Source organism: Apodemus sylvaticus, chromosome 20 (assembly GCF_947179515.1).
Source record: "Apodemus sylvaticus chromosome 20, mApoSyl1.1, whole genome shotgun sequence".
Taxonomy (NCBI): Eukaryota; Metazoa; Chordata; class Mammalia; order Rodentia; family Muridae; genus Apodemus; species Apodemus sylvaticus.
Window position 1 is genome coordinate 61540860 of NC_067491.1, and position 26698 is coordinate 61567557.

The 26698-nt window shown below is 42.0% G+C and overlaps 1 protein-coding gene and 1 pseudogene across 1 annotated transcript in view; both read right to left on the minus strand.

The window, feature by feature from the left end:
• The window catches only part of LOC127670988 (phospholipid phosphatase 2-like), a 238448-nt gene that overhangs the window by 12638 nt on the left and 199112 nt on the right, over positions 1 to 26698 (minus strand). The window lies entirely within an intron of this gene.
• LOC127670982 (peptidyl-prolyl cis-trans isomerase FKBP3-like) lies at positions 3397 to 4089 on the minus strand (annotated as a pseudogene).

The window sequence follows — 26698 nt, forward strand, 5'->3', positions numbered from 1 at the left end:
AGACTCATTCTGACAGAAGAAAACTTCCTAAGCAGAACACCAATGGCTCAGGTTCTGAGATCAATGATTGATTAAGGGAACTTCATGAAACTGCGAAGCTTTTGTAAGGCAAAGGACACTGTCAGCAAGACAAAACAGTAGCCTACAGATTGGCAAAGGACCTTCACCAACCTTGACAGAGATGTCTTGCTCAAGAAGTTAAATAGCAACAACCCAAATTAACCCAGTTAATAAATGTGCCACAAAGCTAAACAGAGATTTCTCAACATAGAAATCTCAAATGGCTGAGCAGCTCATAAGGAAATGTTCAAAGTCCTTACTCACCAGGGAAATCTCAGCGTAACTGAGATTCCATCTTACATGGGTAAGGATGGCTAAGATAAAAAACTCAAGTGGCAGCACATGCTGGTGAGGATGTGGAGCAAGGGGAACTCTCCTCCATTACTGCTGGGATTGCAGATTTGTACAAGCACTGTGGAAATCAAGTTGGCAGTTTTTCTGAAAACTGAGAATAGTTCTACCTCAAGACCCATCTATGCCACTCCTGGGCATATACCCAAGAGATGCTCTCCATCCCACGAGACACTTGATAATCCTCTTCACAGCAGTTGTACATGTAGGAGCCAGAAATTGCAAACAACCTAGATGTCTCTCCAATGAAGAATGGATAAAGAAAATGTTTTACATGTTTGCATGGTATGTACTCACTCTCACTTGTAAGTGGAGATTAGACATAAGCAACAGGATACTCCTGCTACATTCCACAAACCTAAAGAAGCTACACATGAAGGATGGTAGAAGCAGGGATGCTTGAACTTCACATAGACAGAGGAATAAAATAGTGATAAGAGGCAGATGGAGGGAGGAAACTGGGAACTGGGTGGGAGAGGAGCTAGAAAGGGGAATGGGGAAGGATCAGGTGTGGGGAGGGACAGAAGGGATGTCTAGATGGCCATTAGAATAAATGGAATTCTGCTTCTCATAGGAGAGTGTATAGGTGACATCTTCAAGAGAAGCCAGAGACCTGGGATAAGGAAGACCCTCAAGAATCAATGGAGATGTCTTTAGCTGTGACTCCAAGAATTGGGGATACAGAAACTGAAGAGGCCACCTCCTGAAACAAGGAAGCAGGAAGACCAGGGGAGTCATAGGGACACCAACTGTCTTAGTCAGGGTTTCTATTCCTGCACAAACATCATGACCAAGAAGAAAGTTGGGGAGGAAAGGGTTTATTGAACTTACACTTCCACGTTGCAGTTCATTACTAAAAGAGTCAGGACTGGAACTGATGCAGAGGCCATGGAGGGATGTTTCTTACTGGCTTGCTTCCCCTGGCTTGCTCAGCCTGCTCTCTTATAGAACCCAAGAATACAGCCCAGAGATGGTACCACCCATAAGGGGCCCTCCCTCCATGATCACTAATTGAGGAAATGCCTCACAGTTGGATCTCATGGAGGCACTTCCCCAACTGAAGCTCCTTTCTCTGTGATAACTCAAGCTGACACTCAAAACCAGCCAGTACACCAACCCACCTTAAAAATTCCAACCAAAAATTTATCCTGTCTACAAAAAAATGCAGCCATGAGGAATGGAGCAGAAACTGAGGGAACAGCCAACTAATACCTGCCCCCACTTGAAACTCATCCCAGGGACAAGCATCAATCCCTGACACTATTGATAATACTCTGTTATGCTTGCAGAAGGGAGTCTAGCATGACTGTCTCCTGTCCTCTGAGAGGCTCCACCCAGCAGATGACTCAGACAGATCCAGACAGCCACAGCCAAACTGGATGGAGCTTGGGGACTCTTATGGAAGAATAGGAAGGATTGTGGGCCCTAAGGGAATGGGATTTCCACAGGAAGACAGACAGTATCTACTAACCTGTATCCTTGGGATTCTCAGGGACTGAACCACCAACTAAAGAACACACAGGGGTAGACCTAGCCCTCCCCATACATATATAACAAATATGCAGCTTGCTCTGCATGCAGGTCTCGAACAACTAGAGCAGGAACTCTAGATCTATCCTAAGAGCTGTTGCCTAGATATGGGATATGTTCTCTCTGGGCTGCGTTTTCTGGCCACAGTAGGAGAGGATGCACTTAGTATAACAAAGACTTGATGTGCCAGGGTGGGGGTGTAACCAGAGTTGGCCCCCACTGGCTCAGAAAGGAAAGAGGGATGGGGCCAGGAAAAGAGCAGTAAATGGTATGTAAAGTGAATAAGTAAAAAGAAATATTAAATAAAAAATTATTAAAAAACATTTTTTTTTTGCTGGTGCAATTACCTCACAACATGAAGTCATGTGTGCATCCTTGATTTTGTTTATTTGATCTTTTATGGGTCAGGACCAAATTGATCCTCTTATTATGGCTCTGTAATCCATCTTAAGATATGGAATGTATTCCCCACAATATTTTCCCTTTTGCTTCTGATGCTATTGGCACCCCGGGGTCTTTTGTGGTTCCATATGAAGGTAAGGTTCACTTTTTTCTATTGAAATGAAGAATGAGATGAGGATTTTCGGGGGGGGTGTTGAATCAAATCTATAAAAAGTTTTGGTATAATACTCATTTTACCAATCCAGGAGTAATACATTGTCTTTATCTCTTTCTTCAGAGGTTTAAAGCTTCCCTTGTAGATTCCCATCACTTCTTTGTTGTTCATTTCCAGGCACTTTATTTTCTTTGAGTCTGGTGGAGTGGAGTATGCTCATGATCTTTCTCATTTTTTAATATTTGATGTATAGAAAAGCTATTGATTTATGCATATTGAATCTCTATGCTGCCACATTGCTGAATTTGTCATTTCTAGAAGGTTTTTGTTCAGATTCCTGGGATCTCTAATATCTAGTATCTTGTCCACTGTACACTGGGATAGCTGGATATCTTCCTTCCTAATTGTGTGCCTGTAATTTCCTTCCCTTGCTTATTACCTCAGCTGCACTTTGAGAACAGTGAAGATAGCAAGTGCTATTGACAATGTTTGGGAGCCCAAGATGTCGCTGTCCCATTACTGAATTCAGAGGGGTTGATTGATTTAATCTTTAATCCATATCAGATCATGTTGGCTGAGGGTTACTCACATATATCTTTTCACTAGACTGAAGTATTGTCCCTGTGGTTCTACATTCTCCTAAGACTTTTATCATGAGGGCATAACGTATTTATCAAATAAATTTTCTGCATCTAGCTCTCTTGAATACTTTACATGACTGTAGGAATATGTCTGAGACTTAAGGGGAGTTACAGGGAATTAAATTTCTCAAAAGTTGAGATCAAGTAAACTTTAACTCTTTAAATTTTCCTGTTGACTCTTCCCTCACGATAGTAACAAGCTCCAATTGGGCACATTAGGTTTTTATCCTTGCTGACGTCCGATCTGAAGTACCGGTTTCAGTCAATATCTACTAGTTCCACTTCAAAAGTGAGCTTGGAGTTTGGTGGAATTCTGGCATCGGGCTGTCCTTTCTTTCCGTAGGCCCATTCTGGTTCAATCTCCAGTCGAGCCTTTTCTTCTTTATTCATAGTCAAGAGTGCTCCATCCCATCTTCTGTTAACCTTGCCTACTCCAACCTTAAATCTTAAAAGGCTTGAAATTTTTCTTCTTTGACCTTGTTTGAATATTAGGATCAAAAACAGTTCCATCTGGGAGTGTCCCCATTTACCAGCAGTGAACAACATCTCGCTTTTTAGGAATGTTGGTTTTTATCTCCTTTTTTTTTTTTTTTTTTTTTTTTTTTTTTTTTTTTAGAAAAGATTTTGTATATTTTGGTGGACCCTTGAGACTCTCCTCAGACTTGGATTCTTTGGGTTTATCGTCACCAAGCTTCACGTTTCTCACCTGTTCAGACGCTTTACTTACGGTTTCAGCAATCTTGAGACACTTTCAAAAATATGGTTATAGCACTAACCAAATGGTCCTCATTAGCAGTCTTAGTTAATTTTTTTTTATGTTTCTGAGTAATTTATACTCTGTGAGAAACGAATCTGAACCGGGATCCTGCAGAAACTTGATGATGTCCTTCCTTCTTGGGCAGCTGCTCCCTGCTCCACAGTCCATGCACGCTGCTGAACAGCCTCAGCCATCTTCCCCCGCTGCTGCCGCTGCACTGTTTGCAAGTGTGTTGTGGAATATTTTTTAGTATTGTATCTTCTTTCTTAATTTCCTCCTTTTCATTTTTTTCTTTCCTCCTCCTCCTCCCCCTTCCTCTTCCTCCTCCTCTTCCTCCTCCTCCCCTTCCTCCTCCCCTTCCTCCTCCCCTTCCTCCTCCCTTTCCTCCTCCCCTTCCTACTCCCTTTCCTCCTTCCCTTCCTCCTCCCCTTCCTCCTCCTCCCCTTCCTCCTCCTCCTCTTACTCCTCCTCTTCCTCTTCTTCCCCCTCCTCCAATCACATTGTGCCTAATGGCGGCTTCCCTGAGGACTGTATAAAGGCCTGCTGGGTGGGTTGCACTTGGTGGTTCTCTCTCCATGTGCAGGGTGACCCATCATGTTAGAATGACAAATTCTTCTTGTTTTTTACATCGATTCCTGACTCTGAGTTGCTCATTCAGGAGGTCCTGGTAAGCTAAGGCTCACCAGAGACTTACAGAATAACTAAGTTTGAATTTTTTTTTCCTCAAATTTTCAGGTTTCATTAAATTAAAATATTTGTTTTACTGATTTCTTTTATTAATGTTAGCACTTATAGGTATCTATTTACCTCATAGGACTACTTTAAGTATGTGACACTGATTATGTAATGTTGGAATTTTACGCTTTCACATTTTGAAAATCTTTTTCTTCATTAACATAATTATTCAGTAATGCTTTTTTTTATTTCCAGGAGTTTGTAAATTTCTTGGGGATTTATTTGTTATTAGTTGTAAGCTTTATTACATTCTGCTCAGATTGTAGTGCCTGAGTTGTTAACGTTCCCTGTCCCAATTCCTGTGAGGTTACAGCTGAGAAGCCGCCAAGGCCACTGCATGTCCTTTTCTGCCTCAGCCTGTGACCACCGTGAGGTACATCAGCAGGAGCCACCACTGCAGTGCGCTTACTCTCCACCCTCTTCCTGCCATCAACATGAGGTGCCACCACAGGGGCTGCCATGGGGCAGTGTCCTTTCCACCCGTCCTGAAGAGCTCCATGACTGAGCCCTAGAACCTAAGCAAAAGCAACCTGTGGCCTGAAAGGAATTCCCAGCCTGGCCAATGGAGCATATGTGGAAGAAACAGGGTAAAACAAATAAATACAAACACCAAAAACCAAAACTGAGTAATCACTAAGCAAAAAACCCACTAGTTCCTGAGGGAAAAAAAAAAACCCACCAAACTCTGAGCTCCAGAAAATCATGACATGACATTCCAGCAATCTTCACCTATTTCTACAGGAAATATCTACCCTTAGAAATCTGTGCCTGCTAAGAATCCAGGACAAGCTTTGATTGCTTGGTCTTGGAGCAGAGAGCCCCTCTCCTGGATGCTTCCTCACCCCCAAATCTCCGAAATGAAGTTTGTTGTACTTTTATGCATCTGGTTGGAAACACACACTCAAATGTGTGCACATACACACACACACACACACGAGAGAGAGAGAGAGAGAGAGAGAGAGAGAGAGAGAGAGAGAGAGAGAGAGAGAGAGAGAGATTCTCTTGTCCCCACCCCATCTAAAACATTCCTTTTGACATGAGACTAAAACCCTAGTGGGGGAACCCCAACATTCCCGCCAAACCCCTCATGCCATGAATCTAAATAGAGCTCTCCCTCCCTTAAGGTGTCTCTTGTCCAGTGCTTGCTCTCAGTGAAATGAACAGTAACAGACAGAGCACCTTGTAAGGAGTGAGAAAAATCCCTGTGGGTTGTGTCAGCTCTGATTGGTCACTAATGCTCTGATGACACAGAGAGCCATTGTGAGGAATGACCAAGAGCTGATTATATAGTGCACTGTCTGGGCTGTTTTGTGTCCTTCTGTGCAGAGAGCTCTTTGGTAGTGAACTGCAAGACTCGGTAGTTGGATCAGATTTGGACATCGGTGATTGTTTGGATTTCGACATTGAACATCAGCTACATGTCCACAGACTGAGTTCTTTCCTGCTGTTTCTGTGAACTCAGAGGTTTGGGTTTCTGTTTATGTGACTTCATTCATTTGGGAGCTTAGTTTACAGCTTTGCCTTCTTGTTGTTTGCTTGTTCGTTTAATTATTTTCATTTTGCTTTCTGGATTAACATCCATGTGTTTTCCTTCCTTCCCCCTCCTTTCTCCTTCCTTTCTTCCTTTCTCTTTCCTTCTTCAGTTTGTTTTATTGTTCCTGGGAGACTGGGTTTCTTTGTATGGCCTTGGCCAACCTGTAACTTTCTGTGTAGACCAGGGTAGCTTTAAACTCAAAGATTTGCCTACCTCCGGAGGGCTGGGATGAAATGTGGGAAGAAACCTGAGTAGCGTCCCTCCCTGGCCAACATCCATATTTGTTTTCCTAACTTCTCTTTTGACTTTGTCACTGTCTGTTACTCTCTATCTCATCCTGCCTCTTATCCTCCAGTCTCCTCCAGTTCCCCTTTCCTTTAATTCAACTTCAAACCACCAGTATCCTGCATATAAGGAAAAAATTGTGGTATATATCTCTGTTGGACTAAGATGTTCTGTATAACAGAGTGACCTCAACATCCATTCCAGAAAAATACTGACAAATTTTCATTCTTATTCATAGGTGCTGTGTGACTTTTGCCCCCATCCCGTGTAGATACTGTATCTACTGGGGCAAGTTGCATCCCATGAATTTCTGGGTAGAGCTATCTTGATGTTCAAGTGTGGCCTTTAACTCAGTCCTTCATGATGGACGTCTTGGGTAAGCTTGTCAATGTTCTGCTCCTTTGAAATGGGGATCCTTGTACTCCTGGCTAAAATGTTGTCTTCCATCACCCTTGCTCTCTTTCTGCTCTGAGCCTTCTTCCTTCTTTCCATCCTCTGTGTTTGTCTTTGCTTTGTTCTGGTTTCCCTGTGTCCTTAGGCAGAGCCAGACTCATCTTTGGAAGTGTCTGTGTCTCTTAATCTCAGAATCTCTAGTAGTAACCTATCTTAGAAGGAATTCTGATCTGTTTTCCCTGCCATCTTTGCTTGCTGTAGCTCCTGGTGACCAAGAGAATGGAAGTGCGATGTCAGGGGACCTCGAGGCCAGTTGTCATGAAGGGAACCCCCTGGCACAGCATTACTATATCCTGGGCATCCTAGATAAAGGGTCTTTTGCAGAAGTCAAAGTGGCTCTCCACCTTATGACCCAGACCATGGTAGCCATCAAGATATTGAAAAGGGGCACAAATATAGACTTCCTGGTCATCTCTGAGATAGATCTTGTGAAATCCCTGAACCATAGTCACATAATACAGTTGTTCCAGATATTAGAGACAAGGCACAAAACGTACCTGGTGATGGAATATGCAGCCCGGGGATCCCTGCTGAAACACATCAACAAGTGTGGGCATCTGGACGAGGAAGAGGCACGTAGGATATTTACAGAACTCTTTGGCCGTCAACTATATCCACAGTCAGAATATTTTCCACCGAGACATCAAGGCCGAGAACATCCTATTGGATTGGGAGGGGCATGTGAAACTTACTGACTTTGGCTTAGGCAAAAAACTGGCCTCTGGGGAAAAGTTCAAAGGATTTTGTGGCACACCACAATATTGTGCTCCTGAAGTGTTTGATCACAAACAATATGATGGCCTCCCAATTGACATCTGGAGTCTCGGTGTAGTATTATACTATTTAGTTATTGGACACCTTCCCTTCCGAGAGACAGTGCACTCCAAGATAAAGCATCTGATCCTAGCCCGGAGCTGTTGGATCCCGTATCACCTGTCTCCAGAGCTTCGAGACCTATTAAAGAGATTAATGACTATAGACCCCATAATGAGGCCATCCATTAAAGAAATATTGGTACACCCGTGGCTGTGCCATGATCAAGACCCATTGAGATCTTCAGAGGAAATCCCTAGAGAACCAGAATCCAACCTCGCTTTTGACATGTTTCTTATGGGGTACAACATTAAAGAGCTCAGGGAGGCTTTGAGGGAACAGAAGTACAATCATGATATGGCGACTTATTTGATTATAAAAAAGAAGTATACCAGGCAGCCCCAATTTTATCACGATGGAGGGCAGGGCAGTACTCTGGACCCTACAAAGGCCCCCAACCCTCCCTGGCCTGTAAGGAAGGGAACCAGTGCCCGTACTCTTTCCACCTTCACTTTGCCCACTCTCTCTGAGCTGCCCGGATGTGGAAGGAAAGGCTGTAGGAGGAGCCATAGTGTACCTCCCAGCCTTTCTTCCCTTGAGAGTAGCTTTCTGGAGAACACCTCCCCACTCCAGGGGCTTATGCCTCATGTTGGAAAGAGTACATTCAGAGAGAAGGAGAGAAGCATCAATTCCACAAAATCATCATCAAGAAAAAGAAAGGCAACAACAACAACGCTTACCTCATCATCAGGAGCCCCATGGTCACTTTTCATATCCACACAATCCTCAACCTTTGAAAACACGCAATATATGGCCCAAGAGAGCTCCAGTGCTACAGACACAAGTAGCAGCATGTCCTCCTGGGAGTCCAGAATCAGCAGCCCTTCCCCCAGTGAGGAGAACCAGGAAGAGAATATAGGCATCGAATCCTTACAAGACACTAGCTCATCCTCAAGGGAAACAGTCCATCAGGAGCAGCTCTGAGGGAGGTTCCAGGGTATGCCCAGAGTCCCACTGAGAAAGCGGGCCTGGAGGGACCTGAAGAAGAGGATTTCCAAAGCCTTAAGGAACTTGTGTTGCTGCCTCCCAGTGAAAAATCACAAGGTCATGGCAGCCAATGAAGAGTGCTTCAGAGACACAGGCTGAAACAAGTAGGTGGGGTGTGATTGGAAAGGATGCACTCTCTAGTTTCTCCTTCCCTTAACATATTCCAGCATGCACACTAAGGGTGTTGGTGACATTGGGTCTATCATGCCAGAGAGAAAAATCCCATCCTGTTCTTCCTCCTCCTAAGACTACACCCTTCCTCAAAACTTGAGCAACATGTAGTCAGCAGAGGATAGTGGCCTAATGCTAGGCAAGGATGCTGGAAATGTGTGAAGGGATCAATGGAGCACTTGGGTGGAATCAGCCTGAGGTCCCATGCTATCACAGGGCCAGCACAGCCAAGCATAAGTCCTGCAGATTTCTAAGATTTCTTCTGTCTGTTTCAAGGGCTATCAGAGGCCCTGTGGTCCCTGGAGGATGATACCAGAGAGTGGAGAGGAGTCTGCTGAGGATGCAGACAGGAGCAGGGAGGACAGAGCCAGACAGGAATTTCAGGTGGCTGCATGGCAGAGAGAAGATCTGTCTATAGTGCATGCTTAAATTAGAGGCAAAATGTTATTTTCCCCTGAAGTCTGAAGGAAGATTCTGAGAAGTTCTGAATGATTTTCCTCCTGTCCCCTGTAGGGAGTTCCACACTGGGCAGCAGTCCCAGGATAGCTGTGGCCCAGTGAGTTAATCTTCACAGCACTCAGAAGCCACTGGAAGAAACATCCATGGAGTGCTAGTGGTTACCAAGGATACTGAGAAGAAACACCAGACTTCAGAGAACATTCATGCACAGTGAGAATGTCAGCTCCGCAGCCTGTCTCCAGGTGTACTTGTGAGCTGAGGAGAGAGTGGTCCTGGAGGCAGAGGAAGGAACCCAGAAGACCAGACCTGTTGCATGTATCCAACAGATATGTCTGATATTGTAAGAGGATGTAACAGAACTGCTAAGCCATGAGTGTCCATTGGAGTCCAGAAGTGAATACAGAGTGGGCAGAGATGGTTCAGACCCACAGCTCTGATGCAGAGCAGAGCATCCTGATTACTGCATAGTCACACTGAGAGAGATCCTGAAGCCCTCACAAAACTACCAGCTCTAGTCTCTGATTGTGCATGTTGCACTCAAATTTGAGCCATTTGATGAGTATTCTTTACATCTGGTTGGACACACAACACACCCACACAACACACACACACAGAGACACACAAAGAGGCACAGTCAGTACTAATGCTGTTTCCTTGAAGTGGAGAGAGCCCACGTTACAACTAAGGTAATTTCATAGTTTGAATGACTCTGCCTTCTGTATCCTTTCCCCAAATCAATTTTCTCTTGTCTCCACTCCCTTTTGACAAAGTAACTCCCTATTCTCATCCTTTCTGGGAGTCATGGGAAGTGAGCATGGGCATTGTTCCCCACTTTGGCTCAGGGTACACAGCCATGTGCAAGGTGAGGCTTACCTATGCACCATCTTTTGAGGAGATCCAAGGTGAGATCTGAAGTGCTTGCCATTTGACTCCAGAGAAGTTGCTGGTAAGAATCATTGCAGTGGGGTGGGGGGGGGCAATGTTGATGGTAAAACAGATGAGTCCCCCTGATAGGACAGTGTAGGTTTTCCTTTGGATGGCCCATGGTGACTTGCCCCATTCCCACCAAGTATAAAGACAAAGAGAACTCCAAATGTGTTAAAGAGGAACTCAACCCCTCTGTCCCCTGACACCACTCTGTATTACAAACTATTTGGTGTATATTGATCAGTTTTCCCTTAGAACTGTCTCCTGGCATGATCATGTCCTTGCTACTTCTGCCATACTGCTGCTGCTACTGCTACTGCTGCTGCTCCTGCTCCTGCTACTGCTGCTGCTCCTGCTTCTGCTATGTGTGCTGATGCTTCATTCTCATGTTTATTGCAGGCAGGGAAAGGCCAGATGCTTCTGGAGCCAATCAGTGAGCATTCCAAAGCCTGATGCTCTGCAAACTGCAGAAATCACCAGTGACATCATTCAACACAGAACAAGGTTTGCAGCCAGCCTCACCTGTAGGGACCTGGGAATTGACGCCTTTTTCATCACAGACAACACGGGTGGAAGAGGGGCACATGGCATCTTCCTGGCTCAGGCCATTGGGAGTGGGTAGTTATTTACAAGGGATGCACAATTGGACTTTTTGTAATTCTTAGCAAATCCTTTTTTATTCAGGTCTTCTTGATAGAAGAGGCACCTGTTCATTGATACAGAGGTAGGGCAAAGCCTGTCCCACAAGTGGGTGGGCTAAGAACAAGAAAAGAAAGATGTGTTCTGATTCCAGGAACATCTGGCACCTTAGCCTTACCACGGTTGTAAGGGAACACTATCTGAGACATCTTGAAGAACTTCCTCACTGGGAACAGTTCCTTTCTGTTCTGGCAAGAGCCAAGTGACCAGGGCAAGGCACTTCTCAAGTTCTGTCCTTCCATCACCTCCATTATTGTATGCATGGGGGCAAAGAGAGATAACTGGGTGCTCTTTGGGTTGGCACTACCCACAGCAGCTACATCAACACATGTGTGCAGAACTGATCAATTTTCAAAGGACCCAGAGTGTGGAATCTGTATGGTTGTTGATTTTAGGTATTGTGTGTCTGGGTGAAGACACAGGATGCAGACAGAGAGCTTGGTACCATGCTGTGCCAGCAACAGAAGTGTTACCAAGAAGAGCCCCCCCATACACACACACATGGCAACCTTGAATAAACCTCTGTATCTGCAAAAGAAGGATGATTATTTTCTTTTCAAAAGAAATTTCAGCTGCCCAATGCCACCAGTCAACGTTCTACTGGGCTTGGTGAACAGAACCTGGGTAATTGATGATAATCTACCACATTCATGGCTTGAAGTACATCTCTGAATTCTTCCTGCTACACACTGGCTCATTCCCATTCTTAGGCCAACATCATTTTACCATCAGGTGTTGGGTCCCTCTATCCAATATTTTCCTCCTTTTGTAGCTTCCTTTTCTCAGAATATTACACTCTCATTTTACCTATCTTGACATAAATGTCAGGATTTCTTGGCCCTTTCTTTCTCTGAAGCAGGTTGCTAATGTGAAGCGCGGCCTAATCAACTCACATTTTTTTTTTATTACAAAGCAGTCACTATTTGATGCTAGAGGCTACTTGACCAGTCTTTGTGCAATAAATATATGGCCTCTAACCCATGAGTTTTGGCTGACCAAAGGAACTTGAGTTGCCCTTATGTCCAGTATGCATTCAGTGTTTAAGATACCAAGCATCTGAGTGTGTGTAGCATTTAGTTGCAGCCTAGGTTTTGGGTCTGTCCTAGAGTGGCCTTTCGTGGCCTAAATCCTAGGTTTGCCCTAGTACAAGCATACAGTAAATCTGGGTCTTGAGACCATCTCAAGACCAGCATGATGATGGGGCACTCAGATCTGGGCCTTTCTTCCACTTAGCAGAGAACTGGGCTCACTTGTGGAGCTGTATGCAAGATGTCCTCTTAGGTATTGGAGACCTGGTGTGTGTGTGTGTGTGTGTGTGTGTGTGTGTGTGTGTGTTTGTGTGAGTACCTTCCTTTGGATTTTCTCCTGTGCAACTTCTTAATTGCTGTGTTTTCTTTGGTGTTGTTAACCTGCTCAGAATGGATTTTTCCTTCTAGTATCTTCTTTTGGCTGGATTTGTAGATGTTATTTAGTGTTTTTTCTCACAGAATATCTTATTTTCTCCATCTCTGTTGATTGAGAGGTTTGCTGGATATCATAGTCTGAAATGACATATCTGGTGTCTTAAAGTCTGTAAGTCAGCTTTCTAGGTCTTTCTGGGTTTTAGAGTATCTGTTGAGAATTCTGTTGAAATTTAAACACATTTGCCTTCATATGTTACTTTCTGTCTTTCCCTTTCTGCTTTAAATATTTTTGCTACATATAGTTTTTAATAATATATATACATATATACATATATAATATATACATAAATACCTATACATATATATTTGATTATCTTTTGGTGGAAGATCTTTTCTGGCTCAATCTATGTGGTGTTTTGTAAGCTACATGTACATTTATAGATATCTCTTTAGTTTAGGGAAATTTTCCTCTATAATTTTATTGAAGTTATTTCCTGATCCTTTGACCTGGGATTATTTTTTCTATTGTTATTATTCTGAGGTTTGGTCTTTTCTTTCTTTTTAATTTTTTTAAAAAAAATTACATTCCATATTTTATCCCCCCCCATCCACCCTCCCCACTATTCCACATCCCACCTTCTCCCTACCCCCTCTCTTCACAGGATTTTCCAAACTCCCACCCCACCCCACCTGACCTCTAAACTTCCTTGGGCCTCCAGTCTCTTGAGGGTTAAGTGCATCATCTCTGATTGAACACAGATCCAGCAGTCCTCTGTTGTACATATGTTGGGAGCCTCATATCAACTGATGTATGCTGCCTGTTTGGTGGACCAGTGTTTGAGAAAGTTCAGGCGTCCAAGTTAATTGAGACTGCTGATCCTCCTACAGAGTTTCCCTCCTCCTCAGCCCTAATTCACCCACAGGAGTATTGTTTTCCTTGAATTTTGTTGCTATTCTGATCTTCTGTCCTGGGTTGCCTGCAGTTCTGGTGATCAGTTAGACTTCAGGTCCAGTGTGGTCTCTTTTCTAAGATTTTTTGACCTGGACAACCTCTTGGATTTGGATTTGGGGAACCACCATCACCTCTTGATCCCTAGAACTGCCATGACCTCTGGGAATGTAAAGATCTTCTAGCAACATTATAGTGTCTAATATGGTTGCCCAGAAGATGGGGTGTATTTTATGGCTTTTGGGTACACTTTAAAGGGAGCTAGTATGCAGGGAACCATGTCTTACATTGGGTCCCTAGTGCCCACATGGCCTCTGGGAAAGCTTCCAGAGTCATGGACCAGAATATAGAACCCAGAGCATTGGGTGCCTTTTGGTGATGTTAGGCCTACTTTAAAGGGAAATTGGGGGCATTAGGTGTGGTCTTACATATGGTCCCTTGCACTTAAATGGCCTCTGGGAAGGCAACCAGAACTCAACAAGTCTTCTGAAGAAAAACATTTAATTGGGGCTTGCTTATAGTTCAGTGTTATAGTCTATTATCATCATATTGGGAAGCATGGTGGAATACAGGTAGACATAATGTTGAAGAGATAGCTAAGAGTTCTACAACTGAATTGGCAAGCTCCTGAGAAAGAGGCATTGTACTTGGCTTGAGCATTTGGAAATTCAAGGCCCATTCCCAGTGACACAATTCCTCCAACAGGGCCACACTTACTTCAACAAGGCCACACCTCCTAAAAGTGTCACTCCCTGTGCCACTTTAGGGCCATTTTCACTCAAACTACTACATTCTACTCCATTGCATCAATAGCCCATCATCATCATGAAAAAATCATTTAGTCTTACTTAGAATGTCCCCATTGTCTATCACAGGAACAGCTTCGTTTGAAAGCAAAGTCTTGTCTGAGTCTCATGCAATCTCACTTTAATCCCCTGTAAAATCACAATGAAGAAGCAAGTCACATACTTTCAAAAAATAATGGCAGGGGATATATACATTACCATTCCCAAAGGGTATAAAGAGGATGTAATGAGGAAATACTGGGCCAAGGGAGACTAAAAACCACCTGAACAGACTCCAAATTCTGCATCTTCATGTATGATGTCAAAACACTCTTCAGATCTCCAACTCCTTTCATACTTGTTGAGTGCAACACACTATTTTTCTTGGGGTGATTCGGCCCTGTGTTAGCAGCTTTCCTCAGCAGATATCCCAGGGCTCTGGCATCTCTAACATCTTGAGGTCTCCAAGGCAATCCAGGCTTCACCTTCACAGATTCATGCAATGGCCTCTCTTGATCTCTATGCAGGGACACCCCTAACATGTCTGACCTCTGAGAATTCTCTTCAACATGGAGGGAGATTTCACAACCTCTTTCTTGTAACCTTGACTCTGACATGACCACAAGGCCAAGACTGCCAAGTTTTGTTACTTGTTGTGCTGGAAAATAACACCCTTATTAAAACATTCTTATTTTTCAAATACATTTTTCACCAGCTTTCTGTATTCAATGGTTTTCTTCAGTGCCTAAGGTTGAACGGCTTAGAAATTGTTCTGAAAAAACATGGTGGCCTTGAACTCTGAAGTCTACTTGTCTCTGCCTCCCTAGTGCTAGTATTAAGGTATGTCCCAGGCCTTTTCATGAGTTGGAAGTTTGGCTGGGTCTTGCCTTACCTTGATGTCAACCATTCCTTGTATTTCATCTAGCATCAGGCACTTCTTTAATTTTTTTTTAAATGTCCTTGAGTACAGGATTTAGTTGCTTTAAATGTCCTGCTGCTCTCTTTTTCAGACTGTACATTTTGTATTTTTCCTAGTTCAGATTGTTCCTTTTCATTATAAAACTGCATAAGTCAGACCAAATAGAACAACATGACACAGTCAATGCTAGGCTGCTTTAAGTGTCCTCTGTCAAAACTTTTAATGCATATTATGTTCAATCTAGCCTCAGATTGATCTTAACATAATTGTAGAAAGCAGCAATGCTCTTAGCCAAAATATCACAAGAATATTTTTCTAGGCACCATACTAATAATATTCTCCCCTGAATCTTTCTAGCTGAGCCCTCACAGTTTAAATAACCCCAAGCATCACTGTTTTCCATGATCCTACTACTATAACCCAATAAACCCTGCTTGAATTGTCCATCTGCACTTAAGTTCAAAGTCTGAAAGTCTTCTGTATTCCTCCAGAAGAAAGCATGGTCCGTCCGATCTTGGCAACACCACAGGCCATGGCACCAGTTTCCATCTTAGTGTTTGATTGCTGTGAAGAGGAACCATAACCATTGCAACTCTTAAAATGGAGAATACTGAATTGGGGCTGGGTTGTATTTCAGAGGTGAAATACAACCATTATTATTATGACAGGAGACATGGTGGCATACAGGCAGACATGGTACTGCAGAGTTAACTGAGAAATCTACATCTGGATTGGAACGGAGAAGGAAGAGAGAGGGACCCTGAGCCTGGGTTGAGCATTTGAAACCTCGAGGCCCACCCTCAGTCACATACATCCTCCAACATGTCCTATGTGCTCCAGCAAAGTCACACCACTTAATCGTGCCAATCTCTGTGAGTGTATGGGGGGCGTTTTCATTCAAACCACCACAATCCTATTTTAGAAAAGTAATTTTTGTCTTCCTCCTCCTCTTCTTCCTCATCCTCCTCTTCCTTCTCTTCCTCTTTCTATCTTTCTGCTACCAACCAAAGATTATGAATGCATTTTTGTGTAGTCTGGCCTTTTCTACACGTTATCTTTAGCCTTACATAGACTGCCTACACGACTGCCTGGTGACCTCCACTGTGACAGGAGTGACTTCCTTTGTCCTCTTCATTCACTTGTGTGGGCTCCTAACGTTTACTGCTAGCCTGTCATGGTTTTCTCTCAATACTTGAAAAAAAGTTCAAGAGCTTCATTCAAGAGTTTTACAATATTATTTTATTCATTTAACTAAAACCTCAAGAAGAAAGAAACTCTGATATTGCTAGTAACACCATTAAAGCATTAGCCTAAGTAAGCCTTGTTTCCATGTCCTTCATTTATATAAAAAAGAATCCTTGACCTATTGTCATCATTTATTATCAAACTCTGTCATGTAAATGTCTCTACATGTGAAAAGATACCCAACCCTTCACATGTTATTTTTACAAACACTCATCATTACTGTATTAGTAAAAGTACATACTATTTACATTTTTTTCCATTTAGTTGTGTGTGTGTGTGTGTGCATGCGTGTATATGTGTGCATGCTTATATGAGGTTTATGTGCAATGAGTGTTGCCAGGAGTCCTGAAGAGCACATCTGATCTCTCAAACTGATGTCACAGGTGGTTGTGAGTCAACATGTGTTGCTTAGACCCAAACCAGGACTTTCTTAATACCATGATTGCACATGTTATTTACACAAATTGGAGAGTGTTATTTATGAGAAATCCATGTGTGTATCTACTGAAATTTAACTATAACAACCCTTCTACTTCTTTCTTCCGACCCTGTCCACATCCGTAGAAGGGCCCTGTCATTTTTTTTTTTTTAAATACATCAATTTCCCAATGTATATGATTTATCACAAGAGTTTATATTTTAACTCTTATGGATCATAAGTTTGTGGTGGTGTACCTTTTTAGGACAGCAAAATAAAAACTTTCCAATACAGGAAACAATGAAAACCTTAAGAATACATGCAACTCAACTGACCTTGTATAAAGCCATGCGTTTGTCAGTGCTCCCCCAATCATAAGGATTCTTGACTGTATAAAAGATTCTTTTTTTATAAAGACATTCAACTATGAATGAAAAGATTAATATGAAAAGACCAAGTTAGTACCACCCATAATATCATGACAATTTATACCAACTTTGCTGTCCTTTGAAGCAAAAGAAAATAGTTACTTGTGTTACGCCATGCAGAGAGAAACAGCAAGTTCTTTTACCTTTTGCCAATTCCATAAGAATTAGCTCCTCTTGGCACAAAACTCTAAATGGAAATTATGACTTGAGTCCTTATCAGAAGTTGCGGACCTTGTAAAGGAGATGCTTTGGTGTCCAGGTGGTCACAAAAGAGACCGAAACAAAAACAAGCTCTCCCAGGACCTGCTATGGTGGTGTAAGTCATGACTCAAAGCACTGTGCCTGTGGTAAACTCATTGGAGGGAGGTTACATTTAGGTATTCTAATGAAGAACCAGGCATGACAAGTTCCCTTGTTCTTGTCCATATAATGCTCTCTGGACAGCCTTGAATGCCAACCCAGGATTCTGGCTCTGCAGCTGTTGGAGATATGCTATGACAACAGTCTTTATCTCCAAGGGCTTGTGTGTCAACATTAGCAAAGGATTCCAAACCAGTCAGTTTATGGGATAATCCACAGCAAGCATGCCCTGATGTTTCAAACATTTCTGAGTATAAAGACTCCAACAAGGTAACTCCAGAAGAAAGTGCAGACCATGCATCCATCATTCATGTGTTTAGCTGCTTAACTGTACCTCAACACTCACTAAGCAACACTGTGGGAGGCTTACAATTTGTTTTCTCTGCGTGATTGCCAGTATTTCACCTTCTGTCACACAGAAACAAATTCCCTCTTCCCTAGAACCCAACCAGCTCTGCAACTGATACACTCAGACTTCTGCAGGACCTTGAAATACAGAGCTCTTCCTGACGGGGCAGAGGCCAGGTCTCCATTCACACCTTGTTCACTGCAGAACCTTAAAACCCACACCGTTCTAATAGGACATGAAATTCATTCCAACAGGTCTCCATTCACACCTTGTTCACTGCAGAACCTTAAAACCCACACCGTTCTAATAGGACATGAAATTTATTCCAACTCACTTTGTGTCTTCAGAAATTCACCTTCATAATCCCCATCTTCTGCTTAGAAAACGAAGGCTCTCTTTGCCCTTCTGCCACCTCCAGCTAGAGTGCGTTTCTGTCAGCAGTGATGGAAGAAGTCTTTGCAACTGCCTCCTGTACAGTGGCTATGGGCAGAAATGTGTACCATGAGCTATTCTGTCCTGCAACCAGGGTGCAAGGTCTCTGGTGAAGTATTTAGCAGGGCGTAGCACGAGGACAGGACACAAAGGCCTCTGGGTGGACCAGTTAACTGGGTGTAGCAAAAAGTAGCAAAGGCCTCTGGGTAAAACAGTTGGTAGGTGTTTCTATTTCTTGGTGGTGGAGATCTCTGGGAGGATCTCAGCAGTTGGTCTCTGTGGGCTTTTTGTCAAAGGTAAGAAGGGATTAAATATAAGGATTAAAAATACTTAACTGCATCCTTAATACAAGTACTCATTGTCTGGGTCTTTCAGTTTTGTATGTACCAGAACTTCAGGCATTTGTCACATTGATTTAAAAAAACCTATCTTCAGTAATTTCCCACAAGTACACATTACAGTTAGATAAGGTTCATTTGTTTCTCCTGCCTCCAACTGCAAAAGGGCGTTTTGTTGTTAACCAGGTGAAGTGAATGCTGTCCCCTGTGTCTTATTGCATCTTAAATTAGCCACAACTTTGCCCTCCTGATTTTTACTAGAAATACGTTGGATCTCTTTGAAGTAGGTTACCTATGTTTTATAGATGTTATTTCCTGAAAGATATTGCCATATCTTTTTTTAATGTCTGAATATTTATTTATTTATTTATACTGAATATAGTCTTCATTTACTTTTCTTTTTTGTCTTTTTTTAAATTTAATATTTTTATTTTCTATATTCTTTGTTTACATTTCAAATGATTTCCCCTTTCCCAGATCCCCCCTCCCCATATGTCCCATAAACCTTTTCTCTCCACCCATTCTCCAATCACCTTCCTCCTTTTTCTCTGTCCTTATATTCCCCACCAATGCTGGATCAATCCTTTCCAGGATCAGGACCCTCTCTATACTTCTTCATGGGAGTCATTTGTTATGCGATTTGTGCCTTCCAAATTCAGAGCTTCTGGGCAAATTAATATCCACTTATCAGAGATTGCATTCCATGTATATTCTTTTGTGATTGGGTTACCTCACTTAGGATATTTTCCAGATCAAACTATTTGCCTAAAAATTTTGTGAATTCATTGTTTCTAATTGCTGAGCAGTATTCCATTGTGTAAATATACCACATTTTTTGTATCCATTCTTCCTTTGAGGGACATCTGGGTTCTTTCCAGGTTCTGGCTATTATAAATAAGGCTGCTATGAACATAATGGAGCATGTGTCTTTATTGCATGCTGGGGAATCCTTTGGGTATATGCCCAGGTTATAAAATCAACTCAAGCAAATCAGTAGCCTTCCTATACTCAAAGGATAAACAGGCTGAGAAAGAAATTAGGGAACTGATACCCTTCACAATAGCCACAAACAGTATAAAGTACCTTGGGGTGACTCTTACCAAACATGTGAAAGAACTATATGACAAGAACTTCAAGACTCTGAAGAAGGAAATGGAAGAAGACCTCAAAAAATGGAAAAACCTCCCATGCTCAGGGACCACCAGGATTAATATAGTTAAAATGGCCATTTTGTCAAAAGCAATATAAAAATTCAACGCAATACCCATCAAAATCCCAACTCAATTTTTCATAGAGTTAGAAAGACCAATTCTCAAATTCATCTGGAATAACAAAAAAACCAGGATAGCTAAAACTATTCTCAACAACAAAAGAAATTCTGGGGGAATCAGTATCCCTGACCTCAAGCAATACGACCGCGCAATAGTGTTAAAAACTGCATGGTATTGGTACAGTGACAGGCAGGCATCAATGGAACAGGATTGAAGATCGAGAAATGAACCCACACACCTATGGCCGCTTGATCCTCGACAAAGGGGCTGAAAACATCCAATGGAAAAAAGATAGCCTTTTCAAAAAATGGTGCTAGTTCTACTGGAGGTCAGCATGCAGAAGAATGGGAATCCATGCTTGTCTCCTTGTACTAAGCTCAACTCCAAATGGATCAAGGACCTCCACATAAAGCCAGACACTCTGAAGCTAATAGAAAAGAAACTGGGGAAGACTCTTGAGGACATCAGTACAGGAGGAAAGTTCCTGAACAGAACACCAGTAGTGTATGCTCTAAGATCAAGAATTGACAAATGGGACCTCATAAAATTACAAAGATTCTGTAAAGCAAAGGACACCATCAAAAGGACAAATCGGCAACCAACAAATTGGGAAAAGATCTTCACCAACCCTACATCAGATATAGGGCTAATATCCAATATATACAAAGAACTCAAGAAGTTAGACCCCATAAAACCAAATAACCCTATAAAAATTGGGGTCCAGAGTTGAATTCTCACCTGAAGAACTTCGGATGGCAGAGAAACATCTTAAAAAATGCTCAAATTCATGAGTCATCAGAGAAATGCAAATCAAAACAAACCTGAGATTTCAGCTTACACCAGTCAGAATGGCTAAGATTAAAAACTCAAGAGATAGCAGGTGTTGGTGAGGATGTGGAGAAAGAGGAACACTCCTCCACTGCTGGTGGGGTTGCAAATTGGTACAACCACTCTGGAAATCAGTCTGGCAGTTCCTCAGAAAACTGGGCATGTCACTTCCGAAAGATCCTGCTATACCACTCCTGGGCATATACCCAGAGAATTCCCCACCATGTAATAAGGATACATGCTCTACTATGTTCATAGCAGCCCTATTTGTAATCGCCAGATGCTGGAAAGAACCCAGGTATCCCTCAACAGAAGAGTGGATGCAAAAAAGGTGGTATATCTACACAATGGAGTACTATTCAGCCATTAGAAACAATGAATTCATGAAATTCTTAGGCAAATGGATGGAGCTAGAGAACATCATACTAAGTGAGGTAACCCAGACTCAAAAGGTGACTCATGGTATGCACTCACTAATAAGTGGATATTAACCTAGAAAACTGGAATACCCCAAACATAATCCATACATCAAATAAGGTACAAGAAGAAAGGAGGAGTGGCCCCTTGTTCTGGAAAGACTCAGGGAAGCAGTACAGGGCAAAACCAGAACGGGCAAGTGGGAAGGGGTGGGTGGGAGGACAGGGGGAGAGAAGGGGGCTTATGGTCCTTTCGGGGAGTGGGGGGCTAGAAAGGGAGAAATCGTTTGAAATGTAAATGAAAAATATATCGAAAAAAAATATAAAAAAAAAAGGAGAGAAAAACATAAAAAAAAAAGAAAATACCTGTTCTATCCTGTGGTAAGGAGGGTCCTACCTGCTCCTTCAACTCTGTCTGTAGTTTCTTCTTTTTGCCTCTTTCTCTCTGCATTGTGCATATTGCTCTTATTTTACAAAGTTGCCTTATATTTAAGATATTAAACTCTGCATTCTCCTTCTAATCTTGCTCCCTCCTCCTGCTCTGATGTAACAATGCTCTTACTTTCAATGTGTTTGTTACTTTTTATTTCACTCACTTTTTTATTAGATATTTTCTTTATTCACATTTCAAATGTTATCCCCTCTCCTCATTTCCCCTTCAAAAACCCCTATCCCATCCCTCCTCCACCTGCTTACTACCCCACCCACACCTGCTTCCCTATCCTGACATTCCCTGTCACTGGGGCGTGGACCCTTCATAGGACCCAGGGCCTCTCCTCTCATTGAGGTCTGACAGGGCCATTCCCTTCAACATATGTGGCTGGAGCCGTGGGTCCCTCCATGTGTACTCTTTGGTTGGTAGTTTAGTTCCTGGGAGTTCTGGGGGTGCTGGTTGGTTCATATTTTTGTTCCTCCTATGATACTGAAAGATCCTTCAGCTCCCTGGGTCATTTTTCTAGCTCCTCCACTGGGGACCCTTTGCTTAGCTCATTAGTTGGCTATGAGTATCCACTTCTGTATTTGTCAGGCACCTACAGAGCTTCTCAGGAGACAGCCATATCATCTTCCTTTCAGGAAGCACTTGCTGACATCCACAATATTGACTGTATGAGGGATAGATCCCCAGGTGGGGCAGTCTCTGGATGGCCTTCCCTTCAGTCTCTGCTCTGCATTTTGTCTCTGTATCTCCTCCTGTGGGTATTTAGTTCCCCCTTCTAAGAAGTACTGAAGTCTTCCTTCTTCTTGAGCTTCATTTGGTCTATGAATTCTGTCTTGGGTATTCCAAGCTTCTGGACTAATATCCACTTTTTAGTGAGTGCATGCCATGTGTGTTCTTTTGTGACTGGGTTACCTCACTCAGGATGATATTTTCTAGTTCCATCCATTTGCCTAAGAATTCAATGAATTTGTTGTTTTTAATAACTGAGTAGTACTCCCTTAGGCAAATATCATCTACAAATAGTGATATTTTGATTTCTTCCATTCCAATTTGTTTGCCTTTTACCTTCATTTATTGTATAATTGCTTTTGCTAGGTCTTTGAGAACTATATTGAACAGGTAGGGAGAGAGTGGACAGCCTTGTCTAGGTCTTGATTTTAGAGGGATTGCTTCAAGTTTCTCTCCATTTAGTTTGATGTTGGCTACTGCTTTGCTGTGTATTGCTTTTCTATTATCAGGTATGGTCCTTGAATTTCTGATCTTTCCAAGACTTTTATCTTAAAGGGTATTGGATTTTGTCAAATACTTCTTCTGCATCTAATAAAATGGTCATGTGATTTTTTTCTTTGAGTTTTTTTATATAGTGGATTACGTGTATCATGAAGGGGTGATGGATTTTGTCAAATACTTTCTCAGCATCTAATGAAGTGATAATGTGTTTTTTCCTTTGAGTTCCTTCATATAGTGGATTACATTGATAGATTTCTGTATATTGAACCATCCCTGCATCCCTGTGATGAAGCCTACTTGAACATGGTGGATGATTGCTTTGATGTTTACTTGGATTCTAAAAGGAAAACTCCAAAACAAGGAAGGTACCTTCACCAATGAGAAAAGAAGATAAGAGTTATCTCAGAACAAAATAATCAAAAGGAGAGAATCACATGCATATAATGCCACCTACAACAACAAACATAACAGGAACTAAAATAGTCCTTCCTTAGTATTTCTCAATATCAACAGGCTCAATTCCCCAATAAACAGACAGATGCTAACAGACTGGATATGCAAACAGGATCTAGCATTTTGCTGCATATAAGAAACACACCCCCAATGACAAAGGTAAACATTACCTCAGAGTTAAAGGCTTGAAGCAATTCTTCCAAGCAGTCACAAAAAACAAGCAGGAGTTATTATTCTAATAGCTAATAAAATAGACTTTCAACCAAAAATTTTCAAGGGAGATGGAAAACGACACTTCATATTAATCAAAGGAAAAATCAACCAAGAGAAAGTCTCAATTCTGAACATCTGTGCCACAAATGTAAGGGTATCCACATTCATAAGGGGTGACTTTAATGAAGCTGAAAACACACCTTGAATCATACACAGTAATAGTGGAAGACCTCAACATGCCACTCTCACCAAAGGACAGAGCATTGAAACAGAAAATAAACAGAGACACAGTGACACTAATAGAGGTTATGACTCAAATGCATCTAACAAATATATATAGAACATTTTACACTAAAACAAAAGAATATACCTTCTTCTCCATAGCTTATATTACCTTTTCTAAAATTAGTCATATAATCGGTTACAAAACAAGTTTCAACAGGTACAAGACGATTGAAATTATCCTGAGCATTTTATGAGATTATCACAGATTAAGGCTAGATTTTAAAAACAACACAAAACCCCCTAGAAAATGCATGTACATCTGGAAATTGAACAACTCTCTATTCAATGATAACTTCATCAGAGAAGAAGTAAAGAAAGAAATGAATAACATTTTAGAATTCAATGAAAATGAAGGCACAACAACCCAAACTTATGAGACAGTGAAAGCATGACAAAGAGGAAAATTCATAGCATGTAGGGCCCCAATAAAGAAACTGGAGAAATCCTATACTAACACACTAACAGCACACTTGAAAGCCCTAGAACATAAAGAAACAAATACACCGAAGAGGAGCAGTGGGGAGGAAATTGTCAAGCTCTGAACCAAAATCAAAAAAATAGAAACAAAGAAAATAATACAAATAAAGAAACCAAAAGCTCTTCCTTTAAGAAAATCAACATAATAGATAACCCCCTATCCAAACTAACTAAAGGGCCCAGAGACAGTATCTAAATGAACAAAATCAGAAATTAAAAAGGGGACATAACAACAGAAGCCTAAAAATTAAAAAAAATTCATATCCTTGTACAAAAGTCTATACACAACAAAACTGGAAAATCTAAATGAAATGGATGATTTCTTAGACATGTACCAAAATAAAACTGGGATCAGGTACACTATCTAATCCCATATCATCTAAGGAAATAGAGAAATTAAACTTCCCAACCAAAAAAACGCTCAGGGCCAGAAGCCTTTACTGTAGAATTCTACCACACTTTCAAAGAAGAGATAAAAATAATACTCCTGAAACTATTCCTTAAGGCAAGCGCAGAAAAAACACAACATAATTCATTTTGTGATTCCATAATTACTCTGATACCTAAACCACACAGACACCCAACAAAGAAAGACAACTTCAGTCCAATTTCCCTTATAAATGTCAATGCAAATATACTCAATATAATTCTAGGAAACTGAATACAAGTACACAGGGATGGACACAGCACAGCTTGCTCCTGTGGCAAGGAGCTTAGGTTCCAGTCCTAAGGCCTCTGGTGGGAGCACTCAGATCTCTCAGCTTCCGGATCCAGATCAGCCTAGGCAGCAACACCACATCTCCAGGTCCTAAAGAGGCAAGAGGGGCTTCCGGGAGGCCATCGGGGAGAAGTCACTGTGCTCTGGTGAATCCAGAGGGCCCCAGCGGGAGCCTTCAGGTGCCTGCTTTGGGATCTGAACAGCCTGGGCTATAGCACTCCGTCTCCAGGAAGTGCAGGAGACCTGGTGTGCACCCAGAGGCAGTCTGGGAGCTCACAGCACAGCTTGCTCCTGTGGCAAGGAGCTCAGGTTCCAGTCCTGAGGCCTCTGGCAGGAGCACTGAGATCTCTCAGATTCCGGATCCAGATCAGCCTGGGCTGCAACACCACATCTCCAGGTCCTGCAAGAGGCAAGAGGGGCTTCCGCGCGGCCAGCAGGAAGAAGTCGGTGTGCTCTGGTGAATCCAGTGGGCTGCAAGGGAGCCTTCAGGTGCTTGCTTTGTGATCTGAACAGCCTGGGCAACAGCACCCTGACTCCAAGCAGTGCAGGAGGTAAGCTGTAAACCAGAGGCCTCCTGGGAGGGGGCAGCTTCCACTGCTGAGTCCAGAATTGACAAGACCAACTAACACCAGTGAGAACTAGATGGCAAAAGGCAAATGCAGGAACTTCACTAACAGAAATCAAGGCAATATGGCAATATCTGAACCCAATTCTCCTTGACCAGCATGTCCTGGATACCCCATCACACCAGTAAAACAAGATTTGGATTTAAAATCACTGGTCATGATGCTGGTACAGGAACACATGAAGGACATACTTAAAGAAATTCAGGAGAAAATACATCAAAAGATAGAAGCCCTTGCAAGGGAAACACAAAAATCATTGAAAAAAATCCAGGAGAATACAAAAGCCAATAATGAGGAAACACAAAAAAACACTTAAAGAAATACAGGAGAACTTTGGTCAACAGGCTGAGGTCATCAAAGAGGAAACACAAAAATCTCTTAAAGAATTACAGGAAAGCACAATCAAGCAAGTGAAGGAGCTAAGCAAAACCATCCAGGACCTAAAATCAGAAGTAGAAACAACTAAGAAAACTCAAAGGGAGACAACTTTGGAGATAGAAAGCCTTGGGAAAAAATCAGGGGACATAGATGCAAATATCAACAACAGAATACAAGAGATAGATGAAAGAATCTCAGATGCTGAAGATACCATAGAAACCATGGACTCAACAGTTAAAGAAAATGCAAAATGCAAAAAACTTGTAACCCAAAATATCCAGGAAATCCAGGACACAATGAGAAGACCAAACCTAAAGATTATAGGCATAGATGAGAGTGAAGATTTACAACTTAAAGGGCCAGCAAATATCTTCAATAAAATTATGGAAGAAAACTTCCCTAACCTAAAGAGAGAGATGCTCATGAATATACAAGAAGCCTACAGAACTCCAAACAGACTGGACCAGAACAGAAATACTTCCCGTCACATAATAAACAAAACACCAAATGTACTAAACAAAGAATATTAAAGGCAGTAAGAGAAAAAGGCCATGTAACATATAAAGGAAGACCTATCAGAATCACAGCAGACTTCTCACCTGAAACTATCAAGGCTAGAAGATCCTGGGCTGATCTCATGCAGACTCTAAGAGAACACAAATGCCAGCCAAAACTACTATATCCAGCAAAACTCTCAATCACCGTAGATGGAGAAACTAA